We start from the raw sequence: 19,821 nt of genomic DNA, 5'->3' as shown, positions 1-19,821 counted from the left end.
ATCACTACAGAGAAAGCAGTTTGGTGCTTTTATTCACATTTATGTGCCAGCTGGAGGATTAATAAGACAAAAGATGGATTGTCCTGTAGCTAAAAAAAGTTTATAAAGCACACACACACACACACACACACACACACACACACACACACACACACACACACACACACACACACACACACACACACACACACACACACACACACACACACACACACACGCACACACACACACAAAACAAAGTTAATAATCACAGTGTATTAATCAGCATGTCTTCTTCTATCAAACAGCCAATACAGTGACAGCTCTCAAAAAGAAAAGAAATGCTTTAAAACACCGGTTTATAAAATGAAGGCTCACTATGATATGATCAATGGAAATGGTACAAAACTTTATAGCAGGGGCAGAGCATGGGGGTGGTCATTAAAATGAAGTGTTGGCGGCGTTTTGCCCTACGTGACCCCCGCTTAGGATTCCGGTGAATAACTTACTAACTTACTACGTCACTCACTGACATGTCCATCCTGAAATTATTGTTTGTAGCGGAAATCATCTCCACTCTCTTTACTGAGAAAACTAATTACCATCATCATCATCACAACATGAAAAATTCAACACAGTAACTCAACAATTACAGTTTAGTTTAGTTTTTAGTTTTTTTTATCAAAATGTTAAACAGAAATATCAATGACAGCCTACTTTTTTTTTTTTTCACTTTTAAGTGTCTGAGCCTAGATTTAGATCTTCACAGCCCCTGTGTCCCCCATCCTAAAAAGATCTGCCCCCGGTTTAAAATGGCTGAAACACCTTCAGATTTACCTGCAATTTGCATTACGTTCCAGCAAAACCTGGGGAAAAGCACCATTATATAGTCGTCCAACACCTTCTCCAGAAACAAGACTGAATTCACAAAGTAATGCAATTTTCAAAAAGAACATAATAACTGCATGCTAATAAGATGTGAAACCCTGGAGAAAACAATGGCAAGTCGTAATCGCCGATGTGATCTATATTCAAAATATGCATTACATGATTATGGCCCTGTACTGTCTTTATAATTGATAAACAGGGAAAACAGCTGTAACCTTGAGTATCAGTGTGCATTGGAACAGAATATTGATTCCGAGTTTCCTTGCTGGTGGCGAATGTGCAAGAGAAGATATAAAATATATTATGAATGTCTCCGTTGGATTGTAGTTTCTCGTTAAGATTCAGAGGAGGCTTTGCAGAGGAACCTTGTCATGCTAATCCTGGGCAAGTGGTCCCGCAGGGTCTCAGCAACTGTGTGCACGCATATATCTCCAAGAACATTTTTTTTGCGTGTGATCTTTGTCATATTACTTCCTATTGCCTTTGTGTTGTCATTGTCCTATTTGTATAGTACTTTGTCTTAGTCAAACAATAGGTTGGGGCACCAAAATGCACAGCTCGCTCCAATTGTTCCTCCTTTTCAAACCGAATAAAGACAGAGAGGATTTTCTGCACATACATTATTAGCAATGTTTTGTTTTATTTATACAGTAAAGAGTAAGATTCAAATTCAGCCAGTGTAGAGGAAAAAAAAAACAAAACACCTCTTATTTCTTTTACGAAATGTTTCAAATTTAAATCATTTGATTTCTCAACTTATAATCACCCAGTTCACATGTTCAAATGCAATTATACGCAGACTTAAATCAATGAAAGTCGAGGAGATAAGCCCGTCTGAAAAAGAATAACACAGCAATATACAGTATGCTGTATTATTTAATGTCTACTGAACTGGAGGTCAGTTTCAATATAGCATGAGTGAAGTGTTGTGAGATGTAATCAGATTTTCATTTTATTAAAATGCGAAGGCATTTCAGGGAATCAGTTACACATTCCATATTCACATCAATGATTTATTTTAGACATCAGCGGTGACGGCGTGTGTGTGTGTGTGTGTGTGTGTGTGTGTGTGTGTGTGTGTGTGTGTGTGTGTGTGTGTGTGTGTGTGTGTGTGTGTGTTAAATACACATATTCATATATTGTGTTTTAATAATCAAGCTGCTCAAACTAAAACCCACGTTTATTTAAGACTAAAAATACTCTCCATCATGTAAAACTGTAAATAAAAAGCTATCATATTAAATCTTTTCTTATGAAACAATTTTTTAATTATTTCAATTATTAAAGTAAATTTACTGGTACAGCATTCACATTGTACCCCTAAAACTGAATGAAACATGAACTTGACATATCATTGTGTGCGGGTGTATGATGGTGCTGTAGAGGGCTATTACCGGTACTGTGCTGTGCCATTGTTGCGTCGAGACGGGAAAGCACCACAGTCTATTCAAAACAATTCCTCAGCTGATGAAATTACTGGCATGACCTTTAAAGCTTCCTCTTTCAACTTTTTTTTTTATGTCTGATGTCTTACAAACGACAAAACGACGTATTTTCAATCATATAAATTACATCTCAGATTCAATGGATCACATTACACATAGGAAGGGAGAAAAGCATGATGTTGACTGAAAAAAAGGAGGACAAGCAATTAATGATATCTGAGCCGGGGTTTCGTATCTCCAACAATCAAAAATAGATTTAAATGATCAGATGCTCTAATGTCGGGCATGCTTCCTCTTTCTGAATCATTCCTCTCTTAACACAAAAGGGTAGATTGCTTTGAGCTTATTTGTGATAATCATAGTATTGACACTCAGCTCTATGAATGGTGCCTATTACATGTTCCAGCAGGAGCCCTGGAAATAGACTTTTAATATGAATCTATTTCAATAAAGATGAGTGTAATGGAATATGGTGGCTGTGCCACCTGATTGATTAAATCCCCCCCCTTTATGTATGGCACAAGTCTGGCCGACACTGCAGATGTTCTAACTGGAATATCATTTTAATGACAGGCTGTGGCTTGACTTTGTAATTCAATACATAAGCCTTCAGTGCCGAGCAATCATTAACGCAAATGCTCATTTTGCTGTCTGTCTTGTGGGGACCTGCAATATTTCCTTTGTGCACATGTACTGTTCAAATGTGTTAAAGCAGAGCCAGGGGGAATCGAACAGATGCTGAATGGTTGTTTTGTCTTGACTACATCAGGGCTTTCAGCTTGAAGGTGATATCAACCAGGAGCCACATTACAACTCACTTTGATGTTACAGCTTACAGCTGTGACTTGCAGATCAGTGAAATTAGATCTTCAGATGAAATTTGGAAGAATCACAGGATGGACTTTTTTTTTAAAAAAGTCTGTTGGTTCAGTGCAACCTTTAAAAAAAAAAAAAAAAAAAGGTTGGTTATAAAACATTTATATTATTACTGCAGGCCATTTTTTAGGAGGTTAGCAGGAATAGGCAGAAACAAAGAGTCAGTTTTAGCCCTCTGGCCAGACTAAAGTAGCATTCGACCTCTAAAATGCTACTTCAGGGCATCAATACATAAAATGATTCCCTTCAAAAACAATAACATTGTTGAGCTCAGTTAGGGTCAAGAAAGACTTTTTCACCTTTGCCATCGCCACCATTTGAAAGGCAGAATATCCAGTCGGACACCATTAACCAGTTTCTCAGCTTACCTGCCTGGATTTCCTCTTCCCAGATGCTGTATTTAATCCACAGTTTTGTTGATATCTGCGTATACCATAATAGGAACCCATGACTCGATGTAACAATATACCGTATGCCTTACTAACCTGCTCTTTTTTGGTGCATGCCTGCGTTACACGGGTGAGAACAAAAGACATTTTCACAGTAAACCTGCATTTTAAAAAATAAACACCATAGTGCAGATGTAGTCCAACAAACAGCTTTTTTTGGTTCAGTGGACAGACAAGATTAAGCACTTAAATTCCAGAAGAGTCCCAAGGCCAGAAACCTGATACCATCAGAGCCCACTCTGGCTAACTTCAACCTCTGCATTCAGTGTTTTTCAAAGGGGTCATTCCATCGCACATCTGCCAATCCTATTTTTGCATTAGGTTTATTGAGTCGCTGATGCCATGTTGAGGTTTGTTTTTGGAAGTAAAAACTCAACCACTTACATTTGTATTCAGGGGGCAGCACCAGTGTCTGCAGGGTCTCTCTTTATGTGGCCACTGTGCCAGCAGCGTTGGAGGACAACCAAATGCAGAGAATCGCAAGTGAAGCCGGGGCCACAGCCACGGTATCAACATGTGTCATCTGGATAGACGTGTCAATTTAAGTGTGCCGCATGCAGCGTGTTGTGCCTTGAGCTGCGCTCCCTGCATTAATTTCCTGTTGTCTGAGTTCAAAGTGTTTGTCACCCGGTGTCACTCAGATTGCTGGTTCCTCACTCGCTGCTTGGAGACCCCGCCACAGTTGCAGGAAATGTTGTTTTCCCTCAACAGTACACTGGGTCACTTGGTCGATAGTGGCAGAGGTCCGCTGGGGTCAGGGCAGCTGACAGGGGTGCCCACTGACACTACTGCATGATAAAATACTGTATGGATTCCCAGCCGGTGTCTGAATGCTCCGGGAAGGAAAAATGTGCAGACAGATGAGAGCGGCCGGAGGTAAAAGGTGATGTTGCAGAGGAGAGTGGGTGGATGTAGAAAGCAGTCGAGTCTATCAGAATATCTTCCTGTGCCGCGATCAATACATAATGACCATGTAAAACTGCATGGCTGGTGGACGAACTATACGGCTGGACAAAACAAAGGTCCACTTGATTAAAACAGCACAGCAGATTAACCAGGCCCTCTGTACATATTTGCTCAGGGGCATTAATCAACAGTGGATAGACTACTCTGAATAATAAGCGAGGTGATTATACAGCACTGAAATGCTCCTCTTGTTCACGATTCTGGGCATTAGCAGGTTTACAAGCCACTTGTTGGATGAAAGTGATATAACAAAACCAATTGCAACACACAATAGTAAATCAGCAAGCAATCAGTGGGTTTTATTTACCTAAAAATTGCACCTCCCTTGAAAACACATTTGATTAATGGATTAATTTAACACCTGCAAAGAGAGCTTGCTTTAAAAAAAATATGTTAAAGAACATGTTCATAGCTGATTCACTGCGTGGTAAATTTACAGGTTAATCGACAAATATGTACAAATGCAAAGCTATTAACTCGCTTTTTATTCAAACGTGGAGTTTGTTACAAAATTTGATATTCGTCGCGTCTAATACACAGAGAAAGTTCTAGCAACATCAATGTGTCTAGAAAATTATAATTATCTTTGTACGATTATGCTTTTTTGAGATCAGCAGGGTTGGGTGCACCACGTATTATTCGGTTAAATAAAAAGGTCTTTTATTTGGTAGCACTGACTAATGCTCCACAGCTCTTCTGACTTATCGGTATTATGAATTACTGTCTGTTCACCTTTATCCACGAGCTGTCTCCACAACTCATTTCAGCTTTAACACTCACTGCCAGCAAATTTACAATGAAGGTAACAAAGAGTGAATAAAAGCTGCTGTCTGACAGCAGACTCAAAACAATTTAGTGCAATTGTAAAACACAACAGTTCGACGACAACACAAACCTCCCACCGCGGAAAAAATATTGACTCATAATATCTATATAATTGGCACTGATTTGTAATCTGACACCTTTCATTGCTGCTTGCAGTTTGACAATGGACATGATAATGAAAAGGTAGCATTTTAGCACATACTGTAATTAACCTCATGAATATATATTGGTGCGTTAGTTTTTCCGAGCATCTTAGATTTTCACTTTTGCAACTAATCAACACCCTCAGCAGCAACTCCAAGTTATTAGGCCACCGCCCAGAAAAAGAAATTGCTGACTTATGTTTTCGTAGTAATACCATATCCTTCAGCGTAGAATTTATTTATTTATTTATTTATTTACATTTTGAAGAGTACGTAAGTTAAACCTGTCAGGGATGAAGTTGGCGAACCGATGGATGGGAGGGAATCATTTTTAAGAGTCTCTCATACTGACTGACAATGATCGTATTAAATCCGCCTCACCGAACTGCCGTTCTTTAAGTAATGGAGATAAGCACTAATTGGGGTCATATACTTCCTGCTTAATTCCCAAGCCTTTACAACATTGTGCACATGATATCGCTGGTCTATTCGCAGTCAATCTGAAAAAAAAAATCCATTACATCAGTTAGACAAAGTTGACAGCAGTCAATTAGTACTAAAACAGCCATGCGGTGGGCAAGCCGAGTCTGTCTTGAGAGATGTTTGCAAGCGAAAGCATTAGTGAGGATTAGGAAATTAATCTTGTAACAGTACAAGCAGGTGACCTGGAACTCAAACAAGTCTTTGCTGGCAAATTCAAACTGGTCGCAGTGGATTAAAAGGAAAAGTTACACTTGCGGGGCCTGAATCAGTGTCCCTGTGTTTTGGCACGACACCTTTTCAGTATGTCCTTTTTTTTTCTTTTTCTTTTTTTTTTGTTGAACGCTTTCACACCGGTTAGTGCGGACTGGATTGAGCATCTGCTGCCGACCAAACTGTCAGTGAGCCACAGTTTGGTGCAGCTGCTTTCACACTTTTCTCTCTAGACCAAACAGGTGGACTGTCATGTTTCCACGGCGACGCGGTCTTCCATTTTTATCTTTGCGCTACATACAACTTTTTTGAAAAGCACATTTATCTACAACACACAAAAAATATTGATTTGTAGATCTTGGTCAGCAAATGGTTAATGGAGCATGGGTTATAATGGCTCCTTACAACAATGTGGCACACTGGCAAAAGATTTTTCCGGTCTGTTACCACCCGTGTGTCATCATATCCAAAAGCAACGGCCTGTTCATTCTGGTCCGCACTAACCAGGATGAAAACATATTAACAATATGACGTATCAAAGGGACGAAAACAATAACCTCCCCCTTTTAAACTCCTTCTAAACCAGTTGAGACTCATAGTAGTTGGGCTCTTGAATGAATACATGCAGTGAAAATAAAATAAAAAATCTTTTCTAAAGAGGTTAAAAATATTTAAGCATTGATTTGTGTGTTTACTGTCCTATTTTCACAGACTAATGATTTACTGTCCGCTACACTCCTCAAGGCCAACCTTACCTTCAAAAACATGCTCGTAGTTAAGTGATGTGGTGGGGATATATTCTTTTTCAAACACAAAAACTCAGTTGGAAAAGTCCGACTTCCAGGGTTGGGAGTCGTTCGGAAGCCCCCGAGCAGAAAAATAGCAGAAAACATTATTGTCACAGAAAGTACCACATGAATGAACAATGCATACAAGGCCAATATTATTTGAATGACTTTCACTGACACATTTGGAAATAATTCCAAAAGTTCCTTCTGTCCTTAATATAATTAACTGTGTGCTGTTAAAATCTTGCTAGATTCACTTAAACTGTGTACATGTACAACGTACTCATACTTTCAAAAAAAATAACAAAAACGTTTCTGCTCTTAATGCACATGAGATGCTTTAAAAAAAAACATTTCTAAAACGATTAACATTCAGGATTTAACAAATATCAGGTTTCTTCCTTTTTTTTCTCCAGTCAGCCATGAACGCAATAGAGGACTTGTGATGTATTAGTGAAACTGGAAAAGGTAGAAACATGACTGTAAACCCTATAGACCTTTGACCCAAAAAGTGATTTTCCTGGAGTTTTATCCAGAATGAAGGTCATTTTGTTATTTTTTGGCAGTCGCACAGACGGACATCATGTGTTTTGGTGAGTAACCCTGAATATAAACATTTGGTTTGCTCACATGTTTATGCTTCTCCTCTTTGTGGCATTGCCTTTTACAGCTTCACATGTGTTTGTGCATTTCTATAATGAGAACGAGAAAAAAGCTGGAGGCTTCTCTAGCCTATGAATGGTCAAACGGTTGAATTTGCCACTCAAATTATTTTCTATACCGGTGCTGTGAAGGTTGCTGAGGCGGTTTGTCATTCAAAATATGAACTAAAGAGGTAAAACTCTCCATCACACTTTTGAATATTAAATCAACATCAACCTCTATCTCAAATGCTATAATAATAATAATAATAATAATAATAATAATAATAATAATAATAATAATAATAATAATAATAATAATAATAATCAAGGGATAATGGATTATTGTGTCAGTAACAATACAGCCACCTTACACAAATCAACTTTTTATGATTGATGATTACTTTGCGTCAGGCTTCAGTTATTATTATTATTATTATTATTATTATTATTATTATTATTATTATTATTATTATTATTATTATTATTATTATTATTATTATAAGCAAGTTGTAAAAATAAAACTTAGGTATTCAAATATGAAAAAAGGAAATGAATAGGAATAAAATGATCACTATTTCTTCCCCTTTCTCTAGAAATACCATAAATGAACTGAGAAATGTAACCCTTCCCATAGGAGCAGTAGGCTGCCATTGTGCACCCCCCAGGGAGCATTTGACGGTTTAGGGGCCTTGCCTAAGGGCCCTCAGTCGTGGCAATTAGGGTGGGAGAGAGCTGTGGCTTTCACTTTCCCTACCATAATCTCGAGTTGGCGAAAAGATTTGAACCAACGACACTTCGGTTTCTTCACTAATCCCCTGGCCACCACTGCCTCTATAGAATGATGATACAACTTTATCACTTGCATTACTGCGTGGATGTAAATATGTGTTTTTTTTTTAACTGTTGAATGGGATCATTTGAAAATGGCAGTGTGATACTGAAGTGTTTATCGTAATACTTCCTGCATGTCATCCCTGTAAAATGTCTGGACAACATGTCATGAAAGCATGTCACCAGCCCCCATAGTATAATAATGAAAACATGAGCTTGATAATGTGAACCTGTGTTAGGGACAGGACACAGATGACCAGCGATTGTCAGGTCACTGTGAACCCACAGAGAAAAGAAGAACAGAAAAAGAGGGAGGCTAATTTGGAAATTGAGTGTCATTGTATTTCACCTTCATTAGCCAGAGACACCACATGTTCTCACACACAGCCTAAGTGTAGTTAACCACCTCAGCTGCTGCCTTACATAATGACAAAGTGCAGTCAAATGAGGGAGAAATGGGGTGACACTCGCCTTGGGAGGGAGTGACTGCTGCAGAGTACCCTCCCCCATCAGTCATCTATTAGCCGTTTTATCACTGCTGTCACAGGCCACAGAAATGACAGTAACTTTAGCTCCTGCTATCTTGTTGTGATTTAACCTCCAGGATCAAGGTTGTGGTAAAGTTGCTGCAGTAAAACATTGGTTCAAACAACGTGACACTTTTATTTGCGTTGAGATTTTTTTTCCTCCTTTTTTTAATTCAGTTTTTGTGTTGAGATTTAAAGGAAGACATGATTCGATAAGCTATTATGACAGGATTTTAACTCAACCAGGGTTAAAATCCTGTCATAATAGCTCATTGAACAACCAGGTTTGAAATGTTCTTTTGAGCCTTTGTGGAGGTTTTTCTTTGCTCAGCTGCTTCTCTCAACCAACACAACATATCCGTCTGAGTTGCCAGACTTAGCTTTCTAATAGCCTACAGAACAAAGGTGTTTTTCCTATTTTCAGGCTCATTATGGATTGAGAAACATTCTAGGTGGACCCTGAACAGGCATAGTTAGGTAGGTGGAATGGGTGGATAAGAAAATAATGATTGTGATTTTGTGTGTGTCAGTTTTGTTTCAGAGACATTTAACGTTACTACCATTTAGCATTTGGCTATCATATGAATGTTGCAGAAGCACGATAATCACATAGCCGTATTAAACAATGCAAAAATAGTGATATGTTTGATGTCAAGTCAGTCTACGTTTCCAATGTATTGCTTTTTGGTAAAACATGCATTTGCTTTGTCACAACATCGAGGTTACCAATACACCTATCATAGCAATTTAATCTAAGGGTGTATAAATTTAATGTGCAGGTGAAAGCAGAAACATTGTGATTTGTAAAATATGTGGAATGAGAATGCAAAAGAATAATGTAAGTCCTCATGTCATTTCAACTTTTAAAATTATTTCTTCTGTAGCTCCCTTGTTTTTGAACACGGTGTTGACAAAATATTGATATTTTGTCTATATCGGCAACACAAGTTTGTCTTTATTTGTTTGTTTATTTGTATGTATTTTTGTTTGTTTGTTGGGAGAGAACAATGGGAGCGAGGATAACAGTAGTGAAGGTGCACTCAACAGTGGACAGTGCATATTAATGTACACGACATCTCCTGAGTTTTCACAAGGTCACTGTAAATATGTCGGATTTAGCGCAAGCTTGATTTCCATCTGTTGTCCCACACATAAAACCATACAAGGTTACAAACATATAAAAGCAATAAAAATAATGTAGCAAAGACAATTATGAAATAATTCCTCCTAAAAACCTACCTTAAGGTGCTATTATTAAGGCAAAGTGCTTACTCGGCAGAGTCTGACTTAGGTAAAGTGCCTGGTTTTCTTAGTGATCCCAAGTTTGGTTGTGAATCAGCGATGTCTCGTATTGTCTCCTAAAACCGACGAAGGTGGAGCGTTCTACTCTATCTAGCTGGAGGGAGAGTATTCCAGTTTGTGAAACCTTTAACAGAAAAGGCATTCTGAGTAAAAGAGGACTTAGTAAGTTTGATTTCACCGTCACCACTGGCGCCTGACCTGGTATTAGTAAGGCCACTTCATTTCATTCCATTTTTTATTTCATCCCATGCATGGTGGCCTTATATATTAGGTAAGCACTTTTAAATAATTAAAAATTCCCAAAGCTAAGGAGTTGATATTTTCTCTAAATTGCACAATGATGACTGTGGCTTTTTGTCAAACACGTTGATGGGTCTTTTTTTCTTTTCTTTTTTTTCTTAAAGCTGTTCAATAGATTTTAGGCTCGTGACACTAGCAAACGGCCAGGTTGTGAAACAGTACACTATGTGAGAGTGGATCATGCTGTGGAGGAAACATTTTGCGCCTTCAGTCAAAAAGCCAAACTGCTTTAAAAATTTCTAAGTTAAAATATATTATTCTGGTTACCTTAAATTATATTATTCTGGTTACCTGTTTAATGTGTTTTAAAAATTGAGGTGTGTTCCACCAATTCTTCTGCATTTAAGAACACAGAGGACGTGCTTTGTGCCATTGGTTGCTTGGTGAGCCTCCCGCAGTCAGGTTTTTCTACAATGTGCTTGACAGGCTTTTTTTGTTGAATATCATAAAAACAGTTTTTTTGGTGTTGAGCATGAGGCAGTTCCATCATAGCCAATCTTGTATCCTGGACATGGCCTTAGAGAGGTTCGTAGCGATTATTACTGCATCCTTTCCCTCAGATCACTGCATCATCTGCATACATCATTAAGTCCCAGACAAATATTTGGGAGGTCATAAATGTGTAGTTACAATAATAACCCTGAGGGACTCCAGCAGGACACCAGAGATGGAGGTATTTGACACCATCAACCAATATACATTGAGTTCTATGAGACAGGTAGAATTCAAACCATGGAATGGTGCCTGGAGAGAAATTAAAACATGTAAGCTTGGGCAATAGGATTTGATGGTTGACAGTGTCAAATGCCCTCTTGAGATCTTAAAATACGGCTCCTACACAGGTTCCTTGTCCAGTAAAGACTTAAACTTTTCAGTAAAAAAAAAACAGTTTGCTGTCTGTTGAATGGTTAGCCCGGAAGCCAAATTGCATTGGATCCTTTGTCAAGATGTCTGATAAGTTGATTTGCTATTCCTTTTTCAGCAACCTTTGAGACTACTGGAAGTATGGTAATTGCCCGATAGATGGCCATTTGTCTTTTAGACCCAGTTTTAAAGATGGGTGTTACAGTAACCGCCTTCCAAGAGGATGGAACTGCTTTGTTACAGACGGACTGGTTAACCATGAGAGTAATGTGTCGTGCAAGTGCATGGGCATGGCTTTTTATAAAGTAAGAGTCGATACCATGGACCTCTCTAACTTTGGAACTTTTAAGAGCTTCCCTAAGTCCTTGCTTTACAGACTATTATAAAACCGTTAACTTTAAGTATAACAACAGATTTGAGGTCTCATGTATATGCTGAGTTTGTCTTTAAATGACTTTAAAAATGAAACCATTAAAAAAAAAAAAAAAACCTTTCCCTTTACTTATTTATTCAGTCTTTGTTCAGCTTTTTTGAAGACAGCCTTTCTTCTGTCAGCAGCTTCCGGCCCATGTGTCAGTGTACCTGGCAAAATACCATCATTATTAAAATGTGTCACTTTGTGATCCGTGGATGCTTGAGAATTATGAAGCTGTCACATACTGCCGTGAATTTGTTGACTGACCAATATCGAGATCCGGAAATCTTCCTCTCTCTGCACTCACTTGTACATCACCCCCGAAACGTGACAGAGACTTTTGAGGAAAGAAAAAATTCACAGACCGAAAAAAACCCAATAAAAATGTAAGTCCATTAAGACAAATGTGAAAAAGACATGAATGAGATAAATGAATTAGGAAAGACAGAAACCAACAACTACAACAACAATAAAATCATTGAGATGGCACTGCGATTCGTGCAGACATGTTTAATGATGAGAGCCGGCTTTTCCTTTTTGTACATTTATTTATCCATTTTTATGGCGGAGCGTTTTATTGCTGCAGCTGTTGTTTTCCATGTCATTTGTATTAAGGAATGAGGAAGCATGCTGTCCTATCATTTGAAACACTGACACCGCCATGATATATTATCCCTGTGAATAATTTGCAAAACATTCAATCTCTCCCTCTGTACGAAACAGACTGATAGAAACCTGTTCGTTTAAGACGGCCCGTGGGATGTCCGGACAGATTCTCTTTTTAGCGGAGTCGCTGTAGGCTGTCAGCAGTGTCGGCTGCTCTGGACTTCTTGGAGCATCGTCATTAGCTGCCGTTCTTTTTCTTTACAAGAGATCTCTTTCTGGTGGCAAAGGTTTATCACCCTCCAACATATAAATGCATTTTGTTTCACTTGCACCAGTGCTATGCATCCTGAAACTGTAATAGGAGGTGTATTTCAAATTGACATGGTAATGTTTGTATGGACAGATATGCAGACCTCGTCCTCAAGCTGCTGGGTATGTTTTTCTTTTATTTGCATTGCCGCATAGATAAATCACTTGGCACCTTTATAGTTTGCGCAACGGACTACAGAGAATTGCTTTTTCTGGAGAAATGCAGTACCTTTGTGTACATAACCGTGTCCTAGTCGATTTATCATCAGGCAGTAATTCAAGTAATTAGGGCAGTGATAAATCTAATTCTTTTTAAAACGGTTCAGGGACAATTGGGCTATTGAATAGTGGTTTGAATTGTGTTTTATCCAAAGTTGTTGCATTTGTACAGGACAAAAGCCAGTTATCCTTAGCCTTTTAACTTTTTAAGGTTTTACGTGTGGTTTCGACGTCTATTTTTTTTATTTTTTAAACCTAAATTTTACAGATTTCGGCTATGATTTCAATGCACAAGACATTTATTTGTGTGTTTTTACTGTAGCAAAAACAACTCAAGGGCTGTATCAAATGTTCCCTTTTTTTTCCTACCCGACATTTTGGAGGCAATTCGAAGATACAACAGTCCCGATCTCCTCTGAGGCGTGCCCCAGATGAAACAAAGCATACACCTCAATAGGTCTCCATGGGACTGGCGGCTATCTGACTGGCTCTTGGAAGATTGACAAGTGAGCATTATTTTTCACAGCAACGTGGCAGGCAGTCCCTTATGTGATATGAAGGCATGTGAAGGGCTGCTCTCTATCTTTCTTTCTATGTGTCTTTTCTCTTTTTTTTTTCTTTTTTTTTCTAACACCTCTGCTATTCAAGCAGGCCTCTGAGCATTTAAATGATCAGAATTCTGCAGCATGGCTGTCTGCCCCCATGCTGTCAAATTTGGACGGATATGTTTCAGCAAGTGAAAGAGGTAGACATGGGCGATACACGTATACTACACAGAATTGTACTCTTGCGCACACACACACACACACACACGCACACACACACACACACACACACACACACACACACACACACACACACACACACACACACACACACACACACACACACACACACACACACACACACACACACACACACACACACACACACACACACACACACACACACACACTTGCCCACAAGTCCAGCGTCACTTCTCTAGACAGGCAAACGCCTCTCGGCATACCCCGGCAGTTGAGCCGGGCAGAAAAGTGGAAAAATGTGCTCCTCGGTGGAGATGCAGTCAATCATACAGCTGTCCAAAACCAGCAGCTATCTGTTCAGTTAGAGACTAGAGGGCAAAAGGCCAGATTCTTTTTCTTGAACTTTCAGACAGTCATCAACCATAAATCTGGAGTGAATAGTATTTTATCAGTCTTTCACAGGAAATAATATCCCTCAATAGTTTTCTATTCCAAACGAGCCATAATTATAGTGTAAATTGGTTTATGTATTCATGCAGTGCTTTAATGATGTGGTGATAGCAGAAGAAAACAAGGAAGTCAAAAGCTATAACATAATATACATGTTGATTGACAAACATGAGTGAGCTCTGAAGATTTAGAAGAGTTCTGAATTGTGTGGCTCATCATGTATTTTGTGTTGTACGGTGTCAAAGCCAGTCCCCAAAACAAATTCCCCATATTTTGTTTTTATCTTTTAATTATTCTGAGTCCAGATTACTTTTATTTCTTACTTACCTCTCCTTTTCTTTTTGGTGTTGTTTTACAATTTTTTATTGTAACTTTTTTTGGTAAAATTGCTCTATAAATAAAGGTATTACATACTGTATCAGTAAACCTCTTTAGGAACATATGTGACTTTACTCAAAATTAGATGGTCAATTGTATCCTCAAACACAATTGTCTGATTACACCTTACATCCATATGACACAAAACAAGACAAATATGCCCATGAATCCTAACTGGTAGCATTTGGATATTGCTGAGCGCAGACGTCACTGTCAACACAGACTGATTAAAGCTGATAAGAAAATAAATAAGCCACAGGCAGTCATTGTTATTGACAACACCATAGTGTGCCTAAAGTGAGCCAGAGCTTGCCAGTTTTTTGTTTTTTGGGGGGAAAAAAAAGGAAAAAGCACTATTTCGTCAGGAAGGCTGGATCTGTCTACGTGCCTGCCTGCTGGCACTGAGGGGAATATGGTTTCCTCCCGTGCTTTTATTGCTCTTCATTTGAATAAAACATGTTTATGTTACTATGCTAAGTAGTGGCTTGCTCGGGAACTCATTTTAAGTGGTAATGATCTGTCTAGATGTAGATTAAATAAGAGAGTGAAAAATTAACATTGACAGAAAGCTGGACCATGACAATATAGCATGTGTCGACCTTAAAAGTGATGTAATTAAACAGGGAACGCTAATGTCTTAATGTGAATTAAAAAAAAATCTATAATTTGCTTTAGAAAAAAATAATACAAGACACCACTTCTGTCACTTGAGGCTGAATCTATACATTACTGAGTTTATTAATTTTGTAAGCCATGAAGAGTAACAGAGGACACAGTGAAGCCAACACTGACTGCATCTGCCTACCTGCACCTGGGTACAGTGCATGAGCCTGAACAGAAATGCCTTGTGAAAGGTAAATCGCCTCACCAAGCGTTGGGCTGCTGCCAAAACTGATCGATCAGGGGGATTTGTCTTGAGACAGCTATTTTTGTATGTGTGTGTGTGTGTGTGTGTGTGTGTGTGTGTGTGTGTGTGTGTGTGTGTGTGTGTGTGTGTGTGTGTCTGTGTGTGTGTTTTAATACCTTAATTTAATATAATCGTTACAATATCTTTGATTTGTGCTGGACTGCAGAGTTGAATTTTCTGAAATATATCACTGACCTCAGATGGAGTGCAATTCAGTTCATTAGTAAGTCACTTTATGTGGTATCTCATGCATAATATGGCCAATTAGCATATTATCTGAAATATTGTAGTGGAGTTGAGGTGCAAATCTGATGTCAGGGAGCAGTGCCACGCTTAAATTTGCTCCAAATGTAAGCCTGATCTTGAGCTGACCCTGTCAGCGGACAGGATGTTAATAAATTGCCACAGAGAAATCTCTCTATATCTTGATATGTAGCTTTTGCTGGTCAGCAGAACATATGTCTGCTTAGGCTGAGAGATGTCAGAACCTGCCGTCTATGCTGCTTGCAAACAGACTGGAAAAAATTGACATATTGGTCACAAATAGTTTCATCTGCCGGGTAAATCCAATATCCCTGGATATCTCAGGGAATCATCCGTTTCACCGCGTGCACAGGATTCTGAAGAGACCTTAGAGTCTTGAAGCAGGATATATGAGCATTATGATGGTTATGATACACAACATTGACATTCTGAAAATGGTCCGTTCTTTAGGTTTTCGCTGGGGTGAAATTGAACAAATCAAATACACTGTATCTGGACAGCAATCTAAATCCTAAGAGCCCTTTTCAAAATATTTGGATACGAAATGCATCACTAAGTGCCTCCACGTGTCATGTTGTTCTTTTTTGACCCACTGAAACTGTCTAAAAGGATAGATTGAGTTTCATTTTGTGGAAGAGTTCAGTTTTACGGTTGAGTTTCCATTCTTTTCAAGTTTGGAAGTTAAAAATCGCACCACATTAATGGCTCGGTATTTGATAGACTTAAATAAACATGGAGTACATTTTCTTGCGTAAGCCTAGTTCAACGAAGTGTTGGATATCGAATCCATCGTAATGAGTGTTGGCAGGGTTTGGGATAGGGAACAGCTGTGTGCTCCCCATGTGTGCCCAACTCGCAAGCAAAGCGTGTGTGTAGAAAATATATGCAAACACAAATGATTCTTTCACTGGTAAAAATGTCCTTCACAGAACCTAATTCACAGATAGCCGACAAAGGGAGCAAGGTCTGACATGACTAATCTTCTAATTTTCTGACAAATAGATCATGTGTGGCACACAGAGGAAGAAGGAAGCGAGTGTACAAAGACATTCCAGTAGCTTCAGTGTTGCATAGATGAGCTCTATAATTGAGCTCTATAATTGTCTATTTCAAAAGCGTGAGCGCCATCCAAGGTCCACAGTGATCCATTCAGGATGCGGCAAAACATCTCTGTACAAGGTTGTCTACCATACTGCTGTCCACACATGTAATTCTGTGGATACAACGTTGAGGGAGGCAGCAGCTGTGACGAGACGACTAAATTTGGAAGGAAAAAAAAAAATAGCAAAGACCTAAATCCATAAAAAGCTGTGTTTTCTGTATTCTATTCAGGACTCTCAACTCTGAATACTTCCTTGGTAGAAGAAGATCAAAGCCTTGCTGCTAATTAATATTGTCTTCCGAGGTACTTTACCTGGATGAAAGGCTTTATAGTTTGAAATAATCCCCTCTATGTGGTGGAGGAAGGACATCAGTTCAAAACATGATGTACAATCATGTCTACCGAGGAGAGGAAATCACTTTTTTTAATAGTGTCATTTGAAAGTAGCATTTAAAAATTCTTCCAAAAATATCGTGTCATAAATTAGTCAATAAAGTAATGAATAGGAATCCTATTGCATCAATTACAGTCACAAACACCCAGCAAACAAACGGTATCCAGCTGAGGCTTGCAGTGTGGCTCCCTCTGTCTTAGTCCACAGTTTCATCCAAAAATATCCCTAAAGGAACTGAGTTGGTGAATATTTAATCATTTTGTAAATAGATGAATAGAATGCCATAGAAACCCATAGATCCTGATGATGCTTTGATGATGCTCTGACATGGTTGATATTTATGATTGTTAAAATGTGTAATGTTTTGATGGACTTAAATACTTAAATGTGAGCATCTATAGACGTTGATTTATACAGTACATATCTAAATCCAGATCCAGGTCTACATCACACAGCAACTGCCATAGCAACTATCTATTCTGTCTACATATATATATATCCCTGTTCCTTTTGAAAAAGTTAAGCCCAATGCGTCGAAAGATCTTTGATGTGCAGTTATTGTTTCCTATCATAAATGAGATTTTTTTTTTTTTTTAAATTCAATTAGGAAAATATATATTTTTTAAATTATGTAATACATGTCTTCTTGCAAATTCTACTGTTCTGTCTTCATCATTGTTATCGAAACCACTGATCTTCAGTCTTGACAGCACTGCTCTTGTCCAGTTGTCTTTCCTTCTGTGTTTTAACCGAGCCAATCAATCTCCACTACCTGCTCTTTAAAGATCATTGTAAAACAGTTACTCTGCCTTTCAGAGCCTGTGGCTTGCAGCCTCCCTCCTCCTCCCCATCACCACCTCATCCATCAGCCTGGTCAGAATCTCGCCCATCCACCGTCCACCACTCTGCTGTAAACATCGGCTCTCTCCTCTCTTACCATTCAAAGCAAATAAGTATTATAGGCTTAAAATGCTCATAATTATATAAGTATAAAAGTCTCAAAATTGTTTGAAATGTGTGACATGACTAGAGGTGGAGAGTAATGGAAAAGTGTTGTTATTTTATGTACTGTTATATTGCTCAAATGTACTCTATTACAAGTGAAAGTACTGTTGTTTAAAAGGTTCCGATTGATAGTATATTCCGATTGAATTGTTTAAAAGGTTCCGATTGATAGTATATTACGATTGAATTGTTTAAAAGGTTCCGATTGATAGTATATTACGATTGAAAGTGCTGTTGTTTAAAAGGTACTCGGGTGACAGTATGAAGTATTCCTTTTCAAGACTACTATATTATTTACTTGTTAAATTTTTGGATGCTTTTATTTGTTGAAAGTTTTTCATTCAATTTACTAGTCTAATATATAATACGTACATTCAAGGCACATTTGACAAAGTGAATCGAAATTGTAAAACTAATGTAGATGTACAGTAAAGCCAAACATTATTTTTGTCGGTTAATACAAAATAAAATAAAAAATCATCAAGTACAAATATGTAGATCAAAATGTTAGAATACAAATTGTACATGCTGCAAAGCAAGCTGGGATTTTAAAGGTGTTAAAGTAACACCGAGTTCTAGTAATTGTAGATATTTAAGGTAATTCTCTGTAACCTCAAATACCTTTCAAAATACTTAAATTATGCAAGTATTTGCAATTCACTCAAGTGTAATTTGAAAGATTGGCATGTCTTCTAGATTTTGGTAACATACAAATCTTTTCGGGATATTTTTCACAGGTAATGATGCTCTCAAACTGTGGAGCATCACAACAAATGATATGTCACCTGAAGACATCCAAACGTTTCCCTTTGCATCAAATATTTGGTGACTTCTAAAGACTTTTTTTTAAAGTTGTCTCCCAGCATTTGCATCACATTTGATTTTTCTTTCTACTGCAATTTCCCATTTATTTTCTTTGAACAGAACATTGTTTGAGGAGGACAGGAGCACATCAAGCGTACATTCAAACATCAAACAAATTTGCTAATTATACTGGTGGAGTATGTTTCCACAATTTTGTTTCATGTGTGATTTTTTGTTTTTAATTCCAAATCAACTTAGCATGTGGCGTGTGGTATGAATTAAATACGGGAATATTGCCTTGTCGGCTAAAGCGTTCATTTTGGTAACTTGTAGCTATAAAGTGGACTGTTACCGATTCATTTATTTTTACCGTTGAAGGACAATGACACCAACAGTCACAGAATTGCTTTTGTAGAAAACTTGTAGTGACAAGTGAGTAAATGTAATACCCCAACCCCACCCACACCCCAACACACACACACACAAACTCATACAACAAAACAATGTAAAATATTTCACAAACGGTAACCGAGCGGAGCAGTCGACTTTTTCCAGATGTGGAATGACCTGCTGCCACTTACTTGTGAGCCATGCGCTCATATGGCGTAAGTGCCCGAGCCACTCAGAGAAGAAAAAAAAAAAGCATCCTTAGTTTACAGGGGCACATACCCCCTGCTGGGCTTGCATGTACAACATCGATCC

This window comes from Lipophrys pholis (genome assembly GCF_963383615.2).
Source record: "Lipophrys pholis genome assembly, chromosome: 10".
In the NCBI taxonomy this organism is placed as follows: Eukaryota; Metazoa; Chordata; class Actinopteri; order Blenniiformes; family Blenniidae; genus Lipophrys; species Lipophrys pholis.
The sequence above is the reverse complement of the archived record's forward strand: the minus strand, read 5'-3'. Positions refer to the sequence as shown.